The sequence below is a fragment of the Pristiophorus japonicus genome, chromosome 1 (assembly GCF_044704955.1).
Source record: "Pristiophorus japonicus isolate sPriJap1 chromosome 1, sPriJap1.hap1, whole genome shotgun sequence".
NCBI lineage: Eukaryota > Metazoa > Chordata > Chondrichthyes > Pristiophoridae > Pristiophorus > Pristiophorus japonicus.
In genome coordinates, this window is record NC_091977.1 from 326,292,266 (window position 1) to 326,313,101 (window position 20,836).

The 20,836-nt window shown below is 45.5% G+C and overlaps 1 long non-coding RNA gene across 1 annotated transcript; it reads left to right on the top strand.

Annotated features, from left to right (window-relative positions):
* The first annotated feature begins 522 nt into the window (after positions 1 to 522).
* Positions 523 to 20,358, top strand: LOC139272834 (uncharacterized). Its single transcript, XR_011594972.1, has 3 exons — positions 523 to 1,055; positions 13,916 to 15,178; positions 15,860 to 20,358. It is a non-coding gene; the product is annotated as an uncharacterized lncRNA (long non-coding RNA).
* The last annotated feature ends 478 nt before the right edge of the window (positions 20,359 to 20,836 follow it).

Sequence of the window (20,836 nt, forward strand, 5' to 3'; positions counted from 1 at the left end):
CACCCCTCCCCCCCCCTCACCCCTCCCCCCCCCCCCTTCACCCCTCCCCCCCCCCCCCCCTTCACCCCTCCCCCCCCCCCCCTTCACCCCTCCCCCCCCCCCCTTCACCCCTCCCCCTTCACCCTCCCCCCCCCCCCTTCACCCCTCCCCCCCCCCCTTCACCCCTCCCCCCCCCCCCCTTCACCCCTCCCCCCTTCACCCCTCCCCCCCCCCCCCCCTTCACCCCTCCCCCCCCCCCCCCCTTCACCCCTCCCCCCCCCCCCCCCTCCACCCCTCCCCCCCCCCCCCCTTCACCCCTCCCCCCCCCCCCCCCTTCACCCCTCCCCCCCCCCCCCCTTCACCCCTCCCCCCCCCCCCTCTTCACCCCTCCCCCCCCCCCCTTCACCCCTCCCCCCTTCACCCCTCCCCATCTCCTCCCCCCTCCCCATCTCCTCCCCCCCCATCTCCTCCCCGCCTCTTCCCCTTCTCCTCCCCGCCTCTTCCCCTTCTCCTCCCCCGCCTCTTCCCCTTCTCCTCCCCGCTCTCCCCATCCCACCGCCTCTTCCCCCGCCCGCAGCTGCGCCACACCCGCCTGCAGCGCCTCCCTCACCTACCCGCTGCCTCTCTTCCTGCCGCCTGCAGACTCGGAGAAACACCATGGTTAATAGCGGGGCCCCACTTCCGGTTCGGGCGGGAGCGGAGTCCAGAGGACACAGTCGCAGTGGGACAGAAAAAGGATAGTACAAATAGTCACCCTGCTATTATAAAGTGTTGTAGACTTTGCAATCCATCCCAGTTGAATGGGGTTACTTGAGGGAATGTACATGAGGGAATGGAAAGAAAATTGTAGGAATATCCTAAAAGGTTTGCTTTTTCCCCATATTTTTAGTGGTGAAACTGCTTTCAAGAACATGACCTTACCTTATGGTTGGGCTAAACAGCCAATGCTTTTGAGGATTAATCAGATACAAGAGGACATCTCCATCACAGTGATTTATGGAGCACGCTCTTGCATAGATGGCATCTCTGGAAAACAGATCAAAGCACTGAGACCAAAATCCACAGTCAGCATAGTAGTAAGTAAATGATACTGGATTTTCTCTCAAGATCTACACACACTGGAGTCAGTTTGAGAGCCTGTTAGTTTTGAGTGCACCAGTTCATGGCTGTGTCTGTGTCCCCTTGGAGGACAAGAGACACCCAACAGTTTGTCTAGAATGTGTAATTTGATCCTGCCTGCTGTAGAATAATTTTCCGGAGTCGGCAAGCACTGCACTTCCGTGGGTTGGGTGGGGAGAGGGGAAGGTTGGCGGGCGGGGGGGGACACACGGGAAACTTCTACCTGAAACAGGTAAGAGCTTCATTAAAATAGTAAAATGAGGGAGGGTCGTCCAGCACGCCCCTTTCCAACGTTCTTGTTTGCAGAATGTTCATTCTTAATCACGTTCTTGACAACTAGGCCTCCAAGAATTTGGGAATAAATGGGAATTCATGCCAAGGTAGACTTTTTAGGCCAACTCTGGCACGTTTTTCTTTATTTTTTTCCGCAGGAACTGGGTTGTTTGGCACTCTCCCAGGAACGACCCTTGCAAAATTACCATGTAGAAATTTTGGGGTGATTTTAACCCGACTCACTCAGCAGACACCTGGCAGGTAGGCAGGTAAAATCACCCTGCCTCTTACCTGTCCGAAAGTCGCCATGATGGCAACATCTACAATTTTAACCTGCTCCCCTGAGCAGTTAGCAAGGACACACACCCGGAGCCTCCAGGGTCTTCTTTACATAGGCATGTTGCGGCCCAATGACATCATTGAGACTCGACTGTAATTTTAACTCTGGCCTGAACAGGGAATCCACGAGTTAAAATCGTATCCTTTATGTCTATTTGCTTGACTTCTTTAGTGAATAGACTGACCATGATGCCCTGGTCTCTGATCCGTTCATCTAATCTCACCCTTCCATATGCACACATGAGGGTGCTGACCTGAGTGTCTCTGTTGTCAGGGACTTCACTCTGAAGTGTATAAGGGATGGTTTTCTAGACCAATATGTCAAGGAACCAACCAGAGGGCTGGTCATCCTAGACTGGGTGATGTGTAATGAGAAAGGACTAATTAGCAATCTTGTTGTGCGAGGCTCCTTGGGGAAGAGTGACCATAATATGGTAGAATTCTTTATTAAGATGGAGAGTGACACAGTTAATTCAGAGACTAGGGTCCTGAACTTAAGGAAAGGTAACTTTGATGGTATGAAATTTGAATTGGCTAGAATAGACTGGCGAATGATACTTAAAGGGTTGACGATGGATAGGCAATGGCAAAACATTTAAAGATCACATGGAGGAACTTCAACAATTGTACATACCTGTCTGGAGTAAAAATAAAACGGGGAAGGTGGCTCAACCGTGGCTAACAAGGGAAATTAAGGATAGTGTTAAATCCAAGGAAGAGGCATATAAATTGGCCAGAAAAAGCAGCAAACCTGAGGACTGGGAGAAATTTAGAATTCAGCAGAGGAGGACAAAGGGTTTAATTAGAAGGGGGGAAATAGAGTATGAGAGGAAGCTTGCTGGGAACATAAAAACTGACTGCAAAAGCTTCTATAGATATGTGAAGAGAAAAAGATTAGTGAAGACAAACATAGGTCCCTTGCAGTCGGACTCAGGTGAATTTATAATGGGGAGCAAATAAATGGCGGACCAGTTAAATAAATACTTTGTTTCTGTCTTCACGAAGGAAGACACAAATAACCTTCTGGAAATACTAGTGGATCGAGGGTCTAGCGAGAAGGAGGAACTAAAGGAAATCCTTATTAGTCAGGAAATTGTGTTAGGGAAATTGATGGGATTGAAGGCCGATAAATCCCCAGGACCTGATAGTCTGCATCCCAGAGTACTTAAGGAAGTGGCCCTAGAAATAGTAGATGCATTGGTGATCACTTTCTAACAGTCTATCGACTCTGGATCAGTTCCAAATGTAGCTAATGTAACGCCACTTTTTTAAAAAGGAGGGAGAGAGAAAACGGGGAATTATAGACTGGTTAGCCTGACATCAGTAGTGGGGAAAATGTTGGAATCAATTATTAATGATGAAATAGCAGCACATTTAGAAAGCAGCGACAGAATCGGTCCAAGTCAGCATGGATTTATGAAAGAGAAATCATGCTTGACAAGTCTTCTAGAATTTTTTGAGGATGTAACAAGCAGAGTGGACAAGGGAGAACCAATGGATGTGGTGTATTTGGACTTTCAAAAGGCTTTTGACAAGGTCCCACACAAGAGATTGGTGTGCAAAATTAAACCACGTGGTATTGGGGATAATGTATTGACATGGATAAAGACTTGGTTGGCAGACAGGAAGCAGAGAGTCGGGATAAACGGGTCCTTTTCAGAATGGCAGGCAGTGACTAATAGGGTGCCGCAGGGCTCAGTGCTGGGACCCCAGCTATTTACAATATACATCAATGATTTAGATGAAGGAATTGAGTGTAATATCTCTAAGTTTGCAGATGACACTAATCTGGTTGGCGGTGTGAGCTGTGAGGAGGATGCTAAGAGACTGCAGGGTGACGTGGACAGGTTAGGTGAGTGGGCAAATGCATGGCAGATGCAGTATAATGTGGTTAAATGTGAGGTTATCTACTTTGGTGACAAAAACATGAAGGCAGAATATTATCTGAATGGTGGCAGATTAGGAAAAGGGGAGGTGCAACGAGACCTGGGTGCCATGGTACATCAGTCATTGAAAGTTGGCATGCAGGTACAGCAGGTGGTGAAGAAGGCAAATGGCATGTTGGCTTTCATAGCTAGGGGATTTGAGTATATTTGGGGATTTGGTCTTACTGCAGTTGTACAGGGCCTTGGTGAGGCCTCACCTGGAATATTGTGTTCAGTTTTAGTCTCCTAATCTGAGGAAGGACATTCTTGCTATTGATGGAGTGCAGCGAAGGTTCACCAGACTGATTCCTGGGATAGCAGGACAGACATATGAGGAGAGATTGGATCGACTGGGCCTGTATTCACTGGAGTTTAGAAGAATGAGAGAGAATCTCATAGAAGCATATAAAATTCTGACAGGACTGGACAGGATAGATGCAGGAAGAATGTTCCCGATGTTGAGGAAGTCCAAAACCAGGGGTCACGGTCTAAGGATAAGGGGTAAGCCATTTAGGACCGAGATAAGGAGAAACTTCTTCACTCAGAGAGTTGTTAACCTGTGGAATTCTCTACCGCAGAGAGTTATTGAGGCCAATTCGTCAGATATATTCAAGAGGGAGTTAGATATGGCCCTTACAGCTAAAGGGATCAAGGGATATGGCGAGAAAGCAGGAAAGGGGTACTGAGGTGAATGATCAGCCATGATCTTATTGAATGATGGTGCAGGCTTGAAGGGCCGAATGGCCTACTCCTGCACCTATTTTCTGTATTTCTATGTTTCTATGTACAAGTGATGAGCATTATATTGAATTTCTTAAACATTTTGAAGTCTCACTCTTGATACTTTGTCACTTAAAAGTCTTGCTTTGTAGGCTAATCGGAACTTTGTCAGATTTCTTCTGATTTCTTCCCACTTCTCCATCGTCTTCTGCCATTTCTATTTCTCTTGCAACCGACTCTTTTTGGGTGTGAAAAAAACAGTTTTTAAAATAAACGTAATCTGACAAAGTAAGGTGCTTTTTCCGACCTATTGAAGATAACCAATCCCCCACCCTCACCCCCAAGGTGATCTATTTGTCGCAGTGATTCATTTTTTAAGTGTAATTCATTTGGACAGATGCATGTTAGAAACTTTTGATGGTCAAGTTTTAATCAGCCATCCAAGGTCAGCCTGATTGCTTGATGGTTCTCTCTTAAACTTGTTAGAAAAAAGGGCTTCATTATCACCACACAACATGATAGTTTTAGTTACAATTGGCCTTCCTCGGCAAGACTCTCATGCTTACCTTATCTCTTCAGAAAGCGTAGCCATTTCGTGAGACGGCCTTGGCAATCTGAACATTTTAGTTCCAGCTGTTAATTAGAATCATCTGTCAAATCTAAAAGTCCTTTGTTCACAGACTACTGTTGAACTTCTCAGAGATCTTGTTTTAGCCCTGTGGGTTTTCCCAGAGTGGAATTTAATACACCATTGTTAAGGACACATTTCTTATAACTGTCAGTATATCTGAGGTACATGATTAATATCTGAAATACATTATCAATATCTGAAATACATTATCAATATCTGAGATACACTATCAATATCTGACACTATCAATATCTATGATACATTATCTATATCTGAGGTATACTATCATGTTTTTAGATCTTTTCAAACCTTCTTACTATAGTTCATTTCAATTTTCGTATTTATATCAGTCTCTTGGGCAAGTCCCAACTTTCCATGTCTTTGACAGCCTCTATTTTTGTGCCTCCATAAGATCTCACTGCAGTCTTTGAAAGCGGTAGAGCATCACCTCAGAGCTTAGTTTAAGTTTAAAATACTAATTGAATTTATATTAAAGTAAGTGACAGTTGTAAAATATACAGTAGAGATTATTCTATCTAACTTCTTGAGTGGACAAAATAATATGATTGCAACTCTAAGAACTAAACTAACCCTCTGTAAATCATTTAAAAATAATTACCTGTTTCTTTTCATTGAATTTCTAACACTATGTCAGTTGTGGCTCATAGAAACATAGAAAATAGGTGCAGGAGTAGGCCATTTGGCCCTTCGTGCCTGCACCACCATTCAATATGATCATGGCTGATCATGCAACCATTCCTGTACCCCATTCCTGCTTTCTCTCCATACCCCTTAATCCCTTTAGCCGTAAGGGTCACATCTAACTCCCTTTCAAATATATCCAACGAACTGACCTCAACAACTTTCTGTGGTAGAGAATTCCACAAGTTCACAATTCTCTGAATGAAGAAATTTCTCCTCATCTTGATCCAAAATGGCTTACCCCTTATCCTTAGATTGTGACCCCTGGTTCTGGACTTCCCCAACATCGGGAACATTCTTCCTGCATCTAACCTGTTCAATCCCGTCAGAATTTTATGAGATCTCCACTCATTCTTCTAAATTCCTGTGAATATAAGCCTAGTCAATCCAGTCTTTCTTCATATGTCAGTCCTGCCATTCCGGAAATCAGTCTGGTGAACCTTCGCTGCACTCCCTCAATAGCAAGAATGTCCTTCCTCAGGTTAGGAGACCAAAACTGCACACAATAATCAAGCTGTGGTATCACCAAGGCCCTGTACAGCTGCAGTAAGACCTCCCTGCTCGTATACTCAAATCCCCTCGCTATGAAGGCCAGCATGCCATTTGCTTTCTTAACCGCCTGCTATACCTGCATGCCTACCTTCAATGTCTGATGTACCATGACACCCAGGTCTCGTTGCACCTCCCCTTTTACTAATCTGTCACCATTCAGATAATAATCTGCCTTCCTGCTTTTGCCACCAAAGTGGATAACCTCACACTTATCCACATTATACTGCATCTGCCATCCATTTGGCCATTCACCTAACCTGTCCAAGTCCCCCTGCAGCCTCCTAGCATCCTCCTCGCAGCTCGCACTGCCACCCAGCTTAGTGTCATCTGCAAACTTGGAGATATTACATTCAATTCCTTCATCCAAATCATTAATGTATATTGTAAATAGCTGGGGTCCAGCACTGAACCCTGCGGCACCCCACTAGTCACTGCCTGACATTCTCAAAAGGACCAGTTTTTACCCCCAATACCATGTGCCTGAATTTTGCACATTAATCTCTTGTGTGGAACCTTGTCAAAAGCCTTTTGAAAGTCCAAATACACCACATCCACTGGTTCTCCCCTATCTACTAGTTGATCCTCAAAAAGTTCTAGAAGATTTGTCAAGCATGATTTCACTTTCATAAATCCATGTTGACTTGGATCGATCCTGATACTGCTTTCCAAATGCGCTGCTATTCCATCTTTAATAATTGATTCCAGCATTTTCCCCACCACCGATGTCAGGCTAACCGGTCTATAATTCCCTGTTTTCTCCCTCCTTTTTTAAAAAGTGGGGTTACATTAGCTACCCTCCAATCCATAGGAACTGAACCAGAGTCCATGGAATGTTGGAAAATAACCACCAATGCATTTACTATTTCTAGAGCCACTCTGGGATGCAGAATATCAGGCCCTGGGCATTTATCGGCCTTCAGTCCCTTCAATTTCCCGAACACAATTTCCTGACTAATAAGGATTTCCCTCAGTTCCCCCTTCTTGCTTGACCCTCGATCCCCGAGTATTTTCGGGAGATTATTTGTGTCTTCCTTAGTGAAGACAGAACCAAAGTATTTATTCAATTGGTCTGCCATTTCTTTGTTCCCCATTATGAATTCACCTGATTATGACTGCAATGGACCTACATTAGTTTTCACTAGTCTTTTTCTCTTCACATATCTAAAGAAGTTTTTGCAGTCAGTTTTTATGTTTCCTGCAAGCTTACTCTCATACTTTTATTTTCCCCTTCCTAATTAAACCCTGAGTCCTCCTCTGCTGAATTCTAAAGTTCTCCCAGTCCTCAGGTTTGCTGCTTTTTCTGGCCAATTTATATGCCTCTTCCTTGATGTGGAATCTATGGGCCCAAGTTTCGAGCTGCGCCTAGAACGGCGCAGTCCCGACCTGGACGCCCGTTTTTCGCGCCACAAAGTGCGCCTAAAAAAAACTTCCAGATTCTTTAGCTCCCTGCAGGTCGTTTGCAGCTTGGCGCAGCGCAGCAGGAGCTGTAGGGGGTGGAGCTAGGTCCCTGCGCTGAAAACAGTGCCGGGACCTCTGCACACACGCGCTACATTGGGCATGCATGTTCAGTAGCTCCAGGTGCCCAAAACTGTGTGGGAGGGGCCGAAGCCTCACTGGGGCTGCATGAATAAGGCTCCTCGCACGCCCAGCTCCTGCTTCCTCCCGACCCAACTCGACTCCCGCTTCCCGCCCCCCACCTCCGGACTGGACCCGACACCGACCCGACTCCCGCTGCCCCTGGACCCGATCCGACTCCCGCTGCACACCGCCCCCCCACGCCCCTGGCTGACCCCGACACTGACCCGACATCTCCTTTCCCCTCCCATCTCCTTCCCCCCCCATCTCCTCCTTCCCCCCCCCCATCTCCTCCTTCCCCCCCCCCATCTCCTCCTTCCCCCCCATCTCTTCCTTTCCCCCATTTCCTTTCCCCCCCATTTCCTTTCCCCCCCATTTCCTTTCCCCCCCATTTCCTTTCCCCCCCATTTCCTTTCCCCCCATTTCCTTTCCCCCCATCTCCTTTCCCCCCCATCTCCTTCCCCCCCCCATCTCCTTTCCACCCCTATCTCCTTTCCCCCATCTCCTTTCCCCCCATCTCCTTTCCCCCCATCTCCTTTCCCCCCCATCTCCTTTCCCCCCCATCTCCTTTCCCCCCCATCTCCTTTCCCCCCCATCTCCTTTCCCCCCCATCTCCTTTCCCCCCCATCTCCTTTCCCCCCCATCTCCTTTCCCCCCCATCTCCTTTCCCCCCCATCTCCTTTCCCCCCATCTCCTTTCCCCACCATCTCCTTTCCCCCCCATCTCCTTTCCCCCCCCCATCTCCTTTCCCCCCCCCATCTCCTTTCCCTCCCCATCTCCTTTCCCTCCCCATCTCCTTTCCCCCCCATCTCCTTTCCCTCCCCATCTCCTTTCTCCCCCCATCTCCTTTCCCTCCCCATCTCCTTTCCCTCCCCATCTCCTTTCCCCCCCCATCTCCTTTCCCGCCCCATCTCCTTTCCCTCCCCATCTCCTTTCCCCCCCATCTCCTTTCCCCCCCCATCTCCTTTCCCCCCCCATCTCCTTTCTCCCCCCCATCTCCTTTCTCCCCCCCCATCTCCTTTCCCCCCCCCATCTCCTTTCCCCCCCCATCTCCTTTCCCCCCCCATCTCCTTTCCCCCCCCATCTCCTTTCCCCCCCATTTCCTTTCCCCCCCCATCTCCTTTCCCCCCCCCATCTCCTTCCCCCCCATCTCCTTTCCCCCCATCTCCTTTCCCCCCATCTCCTTTCCCCCCCATCTCCTTCCCCCCCATCTCCTTTCCCCCCCATCTCCTTTCCCCCCCCATCTCCTTTCCCCCCCCATCTCCTTTCCCCCCCCATCTCCTTTCCCCCCCATCTCCTTTCCCCCCCCATCTCCTTTCCCCCCCCATCTCCTTTCCCCCCCCATCTCCTTTCCCCCCCCATCTCCTTTCCCCCCCCATCTCCTTTCCCCCCCCATCTCCTTTCCCCCCCCATCTCCTTTCCCCCCCATCTCCTCTCCACCCTCCCATCTCCTTTCCCCCCCATCTCCTTTCCCCCCCATCTCCTTTCCCCCCCATCTCCTTTCCCCCCCATCTCCTTTCCCCCCCATCTCCTTTCCCCCCCATCTCCTTTCCCCCCGCCCATCTCCTTCCCCCCCCATCTCCTCCGCCCTCCTCCTTCTCCTCCTCCTCCTCCCCCCCTTCTCCTCCTCCCCCCTTCTCCTCCTCCCCCCTCCCCTTTACCCCCTTCTTCCCCCATCCTTCCCCCTTCCCTCCCTCTGCTCCCCCCCTCCTCCCCCTCCCCTCGCTGTCAGAAACACAGACACTGACAGACAGAGAATGAGAGACACACAGACAGACAGAGAGATAGAGACACTGACAGAGACACACGGCGGCGGGGGGGCGGGGGGCATTCCAGCACGTTGTTGGAGGGCTCCCGGTGCTGCAGTCGGTAAGTAGAAAATGTTTTATTGATTTAAAAAAATATATATTTGTTATTAATTTTTTTTGATTGATTTATTAGTTGATTTATTAATGTTTTTATCATTTATTATTGATGATGGCTCTTTATTTGTAAAACTAAAGTGTTTAATGTTTGTAAACTTCTCTTTAACCCCCCCTCCCCCCATTCCCTTCGCCTGATTTGTAACCTATGCCTGATTTTCTAAAGTGTAGACAAGGTTTTTTCGAGCGTACAAAAATCTTCACTTACTCCATTCTAAGTTAGTTTGGAGTAAGTTTACACTGGCGAAACTTTGAAAACAGGCGTAAGTGGCCGGACACGCCCTCTTTTGAAAAAAAAATTCTGTTCCAAAGTGAAACTGTTCTAACTGACTAGAACTGGAGCAAACTAAATGGCGAGAATTCCGATTTCTAAGATACTCCGTTCCACACCAGTTGCTCCTAAAAATCAGGAGCAAATCATGTCGTAACTTGGGGCCAATATGGGTAGAGCTGCAGAACATCAAAGGGCAAAAAACGTTAGTGGGAGTTGTGTACAGATCTCCAAACAGTAGTAGTGATGTTGGGGAGGGCATCAAACAGGAAATTAGGGGTGCATGCAATAAAGGTGCAGCAGTTATCATGGGTGACTTTAATATGCATATAGATTGGGCTAACCAAACTGGAAGCAATACGGTGGAGGAGGATTTCATGGAGTGCATAAGGGATCGTTTTCTAGACCAATATGTTGAGGAACCAACTAGTGGGGAGGCCATCTTAGACTGGGTGTTGTGTAATGAGAGAGGATTAATTAGCAATCTCGTTGTGCGAGACCCTATGGGGAAGAGTGACCATAATATGGTGGAATTCTACATTAGGATGGAGAATGAAACAGTTAATTCAGAGACCATGGTCCAGAACTTAAAGAAGGCTAACTTTGAAGGTATGAGGCGTGAATTGGCTAGGATAGATTGGCGAATGATACTTAAGTGGTTGACAGTGGATGGGCAATGGCAGACATTTAGAGACCGCATGGATGAACTACAACAATTGTACATCCCTGTCTGGCATAAAAATAAAAAAGGGAAGGTGGCTCAACCGTGGCTATCAAGGGAAATCAGGGATAGTATTAAAGCCAAGGAAGTGGTATACAAATTGGCCAGAAATAGCAGCGAACCCGGGGATTGGGAGAAATTTAGAACTCAGCAGAGGAGGACAAAGGGTTTGATTAGGGCAGGGAAAATGGAGTACGAGAAGAAGCTTGCAGGGAACATTAAGATGGACTGCAAAAGTTTCTATAGATATGTAAAGAGAAAAAGGTTAGTAAAGACAAACGTAGGTCCCCTGCAGTCAGAATCAGGGGAAGTCATAACGGGGAACAAAGAAATAGCAGACCAATTGAACAAGTACTTTGGTTCGGTTTTCACTAAGGAGGACACAAACAACCTTCCGGATATAAAAGGGGTCAGAGGGTCTAGTAAGAAGGAGGAACTGAGGGAAATCCTTATTAGTTGGGAAATTGTGTTGGGGAAATTGATGGGATTGAAGGCCGATCAATTCCCAGGGCCTGATGGACTGCATCCCAGAGTACTTAAGGAGGTGGCCTTGGAAATAGCACTTGCATTGACAGTCATTTTCCAACATTCCATAGACTCTGGATCAGTTTCTATGGAGTGGAGGGTAGCCAATGTAACCCCACTTTTTAAAAAAGGAGGGAGAGAGAAAACAGGGAATTTGGACTTTCAGAAGGCTTTCGACAAGGTCCCACACAAGAGATTAATGTGCAAAGTTAAAGCACATGGGATTGGGGGTAGTGTGCTGACGTGGATTGAGAACTGGTTGGCAGACAGGAAGCAAAGAGTAGGAGTGAATGGGCACTTTTCAGAATGGCAGGCAGTGACAAGTGGGGTACCGCAAGGTTCTGTGCTGGGACCCCAGCTGTTTACATTGTATATTAATGATTTAGACGAGGGGATTAAATGTAGTATCTCCAAATTTGTGGATGACACTAAGTTGGGTGGCAGTGTGAGTTGCGAGGAGAATGCTATGAGGCTGCAGAGTGACTTGGATAGGTTAGGTGAGTGGGCAAATGCATGGCAGATGAAGTATAATGTGGATAAATGTGAGGTTATCCACTTTGGTGGTAAAAACAGAGAGACAGACTATTATCTGAATGGTGACAGATTAGGAAAAGGGGAGGTGCAACGAGACCTGGGTGTCATGGTACATCAGTCATTGAAGGTTGGCATCAGGTACAGCAGGCGGTTAAGAAAGCAAATGGCATGTTGCCCTTCATAGTGAGGGGATTTGAGTACAGGGGCAGGGAGGTGTTGCTACAGTTGTACAGGGCCTTGGTGAGGCCACACCTGGAGTATTGTGTACAGTTTTGGTCTCCTAACTTGAGGAAGGACATTCTTGCTATTGAGGGAGTGCAGTGAAGGTTCACCAGACTGAGTCCCGGGATGGCGGGACTGACATATCAAGAAAGACTGGATCAACTGGGCTTGTATTCACTGGAGTTCAGAAGAATGAGAGGGGATCTCATAGAAACGTTTAAAATTCTGACGGGTTTAAACAGGTTAGATGCAGGAAGAATGTTCCCAATGTTGGGGAAGTCCAGAACCAGGGGTCACAGTCTAAGGATAAGGGGTAAGCCATTTAGGACCGAGATGAGGAGAAACTTCTTCACCCAGAGAGTGGTGAACCTGTGGAATTCTCTACCACAGAAAGTTGTTGAGACCAATTCACTAAATATATTCAAAAAGGAGCTAGATGTAGTTCTTCCTACTAGGAGGATCAAGGGGTATGGCGAGAAAGCAGGAATGGGGTACTGAAGTTGCATGTTCAGCCATGAACTCATTGAATGGCGGTGCAGGCTCGAAGGGCCGAATGGCCTACTCCTGCACTATTTTCTATGTTTCTATGTTAACACTTTCCCAAATTTCCCTTGTTAGCCACGGTTGAGCCACCTGTCCTTGTGCATGAAACACAAAAAGTTAGTATGCAGGTACAGCAAGTAATCAGGAAGGCAAATGGTATATTGGCCTTTATTGCAAGGGGGATGGAATATAAAAGCAGGGCAGTCCTGCCCCAACTATACAGGGTATTGGTGAGATCACACCTGGAGTACTGCGTTCAGTTTTGGTCTCCTTATTTAAGGAAGGATATACCTACATTGGAGGCAGTTCAGAGAAGGTTCACTAGGTTGATTCCTGAGATGAAGGGGTTGACATATGAAGAAAGGTTGAACAGGTTGGGCCTATACTCGTTGGAGTTTAGAAAAATGAGAGGTAACATTGAAACATATAAGCTATTGAGGGGGCTCGACAAGGTAGATGCATGAGGATGTTTCCACTCGTGGGGGAATCTAGAACTAGGGGGCATAGTTTAAGAATAAAGGGTCGCCCATTTAGAACCGAGGAGGAATTTCTTCTCTGAGGATCGTAAATCTGTGGAATTCTCTACCCCAGAGAGCTGTGGAGGCTGGGTCATTGAATCTATTTAAGGTGGAGATAGATTTTTGAACGATAAGGGAGTGAAGGGTTATGGGGAGCGGGCAGGGAAGTGGAGCTGAGCCCATGATCAGATCAGCCATGATCTTATTAAATGATGGAGCAGGCTCGAGTAGCCAAATGGCCTATTCCTGCTCCTATTTCTATGCTCTTATGTTTAAAAGTCTCAGAACAGACAGGTTGATATTCCTTAAATAAAAGAGAAATATTGTGTGTATTTAACAGTTATCTACGAAAACCTAGTTTGGCTCTTATAGTTGGAATCTTTGATTTTATCTATTCAAGGAGTTCGATGAAAGATGTTTTACTGTAAATAAAAGATGTTTTACTGTATTTGATCACTTAGATTATTTGCTTTGCGTTTTATTATTTAAAATGAGGTCTTCTGGGTCGCTTTATCTCTTTCAATGACTGAAATGTAATCTTATAGAGGAACAAGACAGTCTAGTATCCAAAAACAATGAACAAACAGGGCATGCTGATTGTTTATCTGTCAAGCTACAAAAGCTTACCTAGCTCTGAAGGAAAGATAGACACCCAAAAATTTGGGGAGATGAGTATCGCCCATAGGAATGATCTACGATTCAAACACCAACTAAGCTAGGACAAGAATTTTTTTTTAAGGTAATGACCTTGATATAAAATTGTGTTAAACATCAAAACTATAAATTGTTCAACAGGCTTTGTCAACATTAACACATTTGTACTTTTTTTTGCTTTGCTTTATAGGCGATTCGTGGTGCGGGCCATTATGTGTATGCTGATCAACCAGAAGACTTCAATCAAGCAGTACTGGGAATCTGCAGTACTGTAGATTAATAATCCGGCAATACTGGGAATCTGCAGTACTGTACATTAACAGTCCGACAATACTGGGAATCTGCAGTACTGTACATTAACAGTCCGACAATACTGGGAATCTGCAGTACTGGAGACTAATAATCCGGCAATACTGGGAATCTGCAGTACTGTAGACTAATAATCCGACAATACTGGGAATCTGCAGTACTGGAGACTAATAATCGACAATATAGGGAATCTACAGTACTATCGACCAACTTCTGCATTTTTAATTTAAAATGTAATAAATGCAAACAAGAAAGTTAATATAAACTACATTAGTTTAGCACCAGAAGCCAAATTTAATGAATCTCTTTCTGAAACTTAACCATCCAAGATAAGACTTATGTCAATAACTTCTATCTTTGTTAAAAATTTCTGTGATCCTTTTTAGTATTACTATACCAAGTTTTATTTTTGATTACCTCTACCATTAAAGTATTTAATTGTGGAATATTAATACCAATATGTCATAACTATTTAATATAATTTTACCTTTTTAGTTCAAAGTGATTATGAGCAAAGGTTTTTGTTTTGATTTGAAAATGTAAATGCTGTTGAAAAAATGTTACTTTAAATTGGCACTTAGATACACATTAGATGACTGATTATTTTTAACGGTCATTTTGCATGAGTATTCTTTTCATTTTCTCTGATTGCTCACATAATCACAATCACCACACCAAAAAGTAATTTAATGTATGAAACACTCGGGCGTTTCTGAGAGATGTGATGAATTGCTCGGTCAGTACAGGTTTTTCTAAAATTTTAGTTACCCATTGCTGCTTAGTCCCCTCCTCCAGCGTGGATCGGTGCTTTGATTTGTTGTATTTGTAATTGAGAGTTTATCGATATTTTAGCACTGGGTCAATAATCAGAACAGAGTATTAAATGATACACAAATTGCAGCAATGTACAGCACCTTAGTATAACATGGAAGATGAAGATGACTGAGTGACATCGTCAGTAGCACCATTTCTCAGCTCAGAGACACATTTCATTCGTATTGCCACAAGCTAATCCATAGGCAATGCTTAGTGCTAACACTGCTTTCTCTCAATCATTGATCTTAGCTGATTGGGGCCATGAGGACACATTGCCACAGTATGGGCATGGCAAGGAGGAGCTGGAAAGAGACCCACGGACTCTTAAGTAAGTCCTGTAGCTTGTAAACCAGCGCTTAAATTTAACGAAAGGGTTCAGAATGACTGTTGTGTTAGTCTGCTTAATAGTTACTTCAAAAACATAATGCATTGTGCAAAGTGTTTTGAGATATATTAATTGTATTATTCTAGCCCTCATAGGTGTATGTGTTTTCATAGAGGGATCATACCCCAAATTATGTGAGATTCAGTGAAGGAGAAAGGAACTCCTAGGGCAGAGACTTCATTCCACTGCATATGCTTAGACAACTGTTTCCGACACGTTCCCTGTAAAGCCAGCAACGACATTTGTTCAACAGACTTGAAGTTTTGCAGGGACTCCGCAACTCCTTATTAACCTACTCAGGATCTGACATTCACGTTGAAATGTTTACCTCATATTATTGCAGTTCCATTATCAAGAGATAATATTTTTATCCACCACTTCATTCTTCCTTTTGAGATTAAGTATAATTTTTTTCCTAAAACCTGGGGTAGTGATTGGGTATAGCGGGGGTGGGGGTGGGGGCGGTGGAGGGGTAGGGATTGGATAGCGAATCAGTCACAGGGAACGATCCTTACGTCAGAATAGATAGACCCGCTCAAAATCATTTAAATGAGATGATGCGATCTGCGGAAGCCTGCTGCCCATTCCCCAGGCATCTCACAGGTGTACCTCGATTAATTCCAGGCCATTGCAACACCAGCAGCGGCCCCCAGATAGGGAGGGAGGCGACAGTACTATGGCCTTTGGGACTGCTGTGGAGTGGGAACAGCATTCTGGCTACACATTCAGGTAAGGTTTGTTAAAGGACTATCAGTCAGGCTGTATGTAGACCTGGTGTAAGCCCGCCACCGGCTGCGCTCAGGGCAGCCCAATTTTGGGAAAGGGGTCCTCATGCAGGCGTTAGACCCCTCATTAAATATGCAAAGGGCCTAGCGCTGTTTTTATGCAGCTGCCAGGGTCACCTGAAAAATCACCAATCACTGGGATCGGACCTATATCAGGCGTCTCCGGGGTATGGGGCTTTGCCACCCTTTCTGAGCCCGTCTTATGGGTACAATGGTGTCCAATTTCTATGCCTGGGTCTTTTATTTAGGTAGAGCTAAGAACATTCACCAATCTGGGCAACTCCTTTGTTTTTCGGAAACAGCTGTTGTGTAAACGCATTATAGAACTAAATGATTAGCTAACTCCCTTACTGTGTCATGACTTGGTTCCCCATGTTCCACCCAGGCACCTCAAAAGTCATTCCACTTGTTCTGTAGCAATTCTTGGCCCAATATCAAGAGGATGTTTCTTCATTCTATCTGCAAGACAGTTACTTCGAGTGATGCACGTATTTTTATTAAATACCACTACTGCCGAGAGATTCTCCTCCCCAAGATGACAGTTACGCAGAGTAATAGGAATGTACAGAACCGGAAAGAACTATTACAGTCCTTCAGACCAGTCAAGTCCAGAAAATATTGTGCACTCTTATAACTCAATCACTTGTCCTGTCAAATAGCCTTACAGCTCCCTCTTGAATTTGCCATTATCCAGCTCCCTGGGTAGTCCATTATACATGTTCATCACCCTGTGTGTGAAATAATTAAATCTGAACTGTGCAAAGAAACTGTTTCCACTGGCAGAGGGGTCAGTAACCAGAGGGCACACATTTAAGGTGATTGGCAAAAGAAGCAGAGGCGACATGTGGAAACTTGTTTATGCACTGAATTGTTGTGATCTAGCATCCGCTGCCTGAAAGGGCGGTGGAAGCAGATACAATAGTAACTTTCAAAAGGAAATTGGATATATACTTGAAGGGAAAAATATTTGCAGGGCTATGGCAACAGGACGGGAGAGGGACTAATTGAATAGCTCTACCAAAGAGCCAACACAGACATGATTGGCCGAATGGCCTCCTATGCTGTATCATTCTATGATTGTATGTTCACTTTGAATCTGTGCTGTTTGTAGATTCTGTGACTACATCAAACAAATTGAGTGAAGATTTCCTCAGAGCACTACATGCAGCAAGTCACAACCTTTGTAAACTCCTTCATACTTTATTTTTACATATTGTGCACAGAGGATATCTTCCCCTCATTATTAGGTTGCCCTTGAATACATCAGTAAGATATCTCTTTGCCAGCTGACAAAGAGAGCAGTTTTTCTTTACCGATCAGCTGCCTTTCCATGTAGAGCAGGTGCCTCATCTCCGTGTCTTTTCCTGTACCCTCTTCCAAGGCCAAGCGGGGGTAGAAATTAGTCGACTTGTGTTCAGCCCGTACAGAGAGGCCTGAGGCAGGCCCACAGTTGGGCCTGGAGCCTCACCTGCATCTTTGGGGCGAGCTGCCGAGGCTGGTCTGACCTCCACAGGCAGTTCACCCCAGAAGAAAAATTCATTTTGGGCAACGGCCCTCAGGTAAGCTCCCGGAGGGGAGTTGGATCGGACAATGAAAGAAAGAAGAACGAATGACTTATATTTATAAAGCCCTTTTCACGACCACCGGACATCCAAAAGCACTTTACAGCCAATGAAGTACTTTTTGAAATGCAGTCATTATTATAATGTTGGAAATGAGGGGGGGTCAATCGCCAGGTGGAGTCGGGGGGAGGGGGAGGAATTCCTGCTCATTTATTATTTTTACAATTTTAAAAACTCGCTTTATTTGGCGTTCACAGGGACTGCTGCTAAATCCTGAGCATTGCCCCATTCATCAAGTTACACATTTTGTAGAGGGGTGCTTCAACAGGCGTTGGACCGCGCATTAACATATTTAAGTGGTCTAAAGCCTGTTCTATGGGTCCGCGAATTTGGCAGTAGGGCCAACACCTGCGCAGCATAGAGTAGGCCATCCCTCTGCTAAATTGGTATGCTTTGCGCCTGTTTTTCGCCCGAAAAACCAATGCAATGCATGCCAATTTCTACCCCAAGATTTGCCTACTATTATATAGCAACTAGAACTCTCAATCAATGCCCTGTACAAATTCATTATCAGTTTTTAGCACCTGCGCTCTATCCCTCTTTGACTATGCCCCCCAAGAGACTGAAGCAGTGTTGTTTTATTTGTTAAAGAGGTCTTCATTTCTGAGCTCGGAGAAATCACAGGGTGATTGATGTTTTGTCATTACTGAACTTTTAAAGTAGTGCTAGTTTTAAAACAATTATGGGGGTACCGGTACGTTGAAGTTACTGATCATTATTTTGTTCATGTGATTCCCAATGGGAACCCTGGCAGTGGAAATTACAGTTCTGTGCCCGAATTTTCAAATCCATTTCAAAATTTGCAGGTCCAACAGTATCAACTTGCACTTCTGCAGCACTTTTAACTAAGAAAAAAATCCCAAGGCAATTCACAGAGACATAATCAGACAGAAATGGATGCTGAGTCACAGTAGAAGTTAATAGGAATGGTGATAAAAACCTGGTCAAAGAGGTGGGTTTTAAGGAGCATCTTAAAGGAGGAGAGAGGCAGAGAGGTTTCGGGAGGTAATTCCAGAGCACAGGGCCTGGGCAGATTAAGGCACTGCCACTAATGGTGGGGCAAAGTGTGGAGGGATGCACAGGAGGACAAGCATCCTAACAGCACAGAGCAGTAGAGGATTCTAGAGAGATCATGGAGCTGCCTGTCATCAACATAAATATAGATACTGACCCCATGTTTACAAACGAGGAAGAGGAGGGGATCAAGGAGAGATCCTTGGGGAATTCTGGGAGGGGTGGGAAGGGAAGAGAAATCATTGCTGCAGGTGCTGTGGCTACGATTGGATAGGTGGAAGCAAGGAAGCCCCTGGAGCTGGACAATGAAGGAGAGGTGCTGGAGGAGGATGACGTAGTCGACCACGTCAAAAGCTGCAGAGTATGAGGAGGGAAAATGCACCACAGTCGCAGAGGATGTCATTTGACTCTTTGATTAGGGCCGTTTTAGTGGTGTGCCAGGGGCAGAATCCTGATTGGAGAGATTCAAATATGGAGTTGTGGGAAAGATGGATTTGGAAGGTGACAACACGTTCAAGTGTGTTGGAGATTGGGCTGTAGTTTTTAAGGACAGAGGGGTTGAGGATGGGTCTTTGAAGAGGGGTGTGATGATAGCAATTCTGAAAGGGAGTGGGACAGTACTTGGAGAGGAAACCTATTACAATGTTAGCCTGCATGGATGCCAGGAAGGGAAGTTAGTTGGTCAGCAGCAAAAGGGTCAAGGAGCAGGAGGTGGGTCTCATGGACAAGATCAGCTTGAAGGGGGCAAGAGGGAAGATAGGAAAGAAACAAGAAAGCTACAGAAGATTGCTTTGCTCTCCAGGTTGATACTGGAGTAGTGGGTGACAATGTTCCCTTTAACTTTTGTTTGGGTGCGCGGCCCATTCAAAATACTGCGCATGTGCAGTTTTTTCTATTTATAACCGGCTGTACTGGAGCTGCAGAGTGCTACATGGTCACGCAGCCCCGCAGCTTAAAGGGAACATTGGTGGGTGCTTTTGGCAGAGGAGAGTGAGGCCTGATAGTGCTTGAGATTATCAAGCAGATCTGTTCATGGATGGCTAAACCAATTGTGCACCAGATACACTGTGGTCCCATGGACTTAACGGAGCAAAGATGGGAGAGAATTACCAGGATGGGGGAGCGTAATGGTTTTACTGGGACATGGGCAGTAAAGGTGGAGGTGAGGGAATGGTTGAGCCGATGAACAGCTGCAGGAGTATTGTGGCAAATTTAAACCCAAAGGCTGGGCAATTGGTAGTTTGAAAGTGCGGTTGAAGGGATTTGGACGAGAACTTTATCCAGGGGTGGATGTAGAAGGATATGGTTTAGAAGCGGGTAGGTGGATGGTGAGGGACACAAGGAAGTGGTTGGCGATGTCTGTGATTGAGGCCATGCCTGAATTTGTAGTACTAATCCTGAATGTGGAGTTCCATGCCTGAATTTGTAGGTCAGTATCTGAATTTGCAGGTCTGTTACTGATTTTAACAGTTGATGTCTGAATTTACTCTCACCAAGACCCCGTGGAAGATTTGGATTCTGAATTTTGACCATTGGTATTGCACCCATGTGATTGGACACAAGTAATCCATTAGAACATTGCAGAACACAATCTTTTCAAGGGAAAAATCCACGAGACAATTGAATTGCTTCGTTGTATGTTGATTTGGAAATGATGTATCAGATTGAAAATTTTTCTCATGACAATTTGTACTTTTCTGATTCCACAAATAAAATATTAATTATTATAACGATAGTTTTTTTTTACCTTTTTCATTGTTCCTATCACTTTAATAATGTCAACTTTAAAATAACAACTCCAGAAACTTCAAACTGAAATCCTCAAATCAAGTATGAGATTTGAGAGTAGGAGCATTCCATGTTACCTGTACATTTTTCAGTAAAGATGCCAAAGTCAGTAAATAAGGATGCCACTCCAGTGACTTTGTAAACTGACTTTTCATTTGTCACTAGGCTCCTCCAGAAATGGACGCACTCAGAACTATTGGGACAATTGGAGTTTTCAAGACTAAGATTGATAAGATTTTCGTTGGGCAAGGGTATCAAGGGATATTGATCAAAGGCGGGTAAATGGAGTTAAGATACAGATCAGTCAGGATCTAATTCAATGTCGAAACAGGCTTGAGGGGCTGAATGGCCTCCTAATTTCTATGTTCCCAACGTTTACTTATTTGTTTCTA